This window comes from Odocoileus virginianus, chromosome 33 (genome assembly GCF_023699985.2).
Source record: "Odocoileus virginianus isolate 20LAN1187 ecotype Illinois chromosome 33, Ovbor_1.2, whole genome shotgun sequence".
NCBI lineage: Eukaryota > Metazoa > Chordata > Mammalia > Artiodactyla > Cervidae > Odocoileus > Odocoileus virginianus.
Window position 1 is genome coordinate 17565535 of NC_069706.1, and position 202 is coordinate 17565736.

The following is a 202-nucleotide window of genomic DNA, read 5'->3' on the forward strand; positions in this document are numbered from 1 at the left end:
CCTCTGTGTCCATGTCTGTTCCCTGGAGGACCAACAGTCACAGCCATTGTGTACACAGGGAGTGACTCACTTACACCCAGGTCACAAACAAGCAGGACCAACAGTGATGGGGCAGAAGCAGGGTCATCCGGTGAGGTAGTGTTGAGTGCAAGGGGGCCCAATAGATCCTTCCAGGGTGCTGGACACATCCTATGCCTAGACC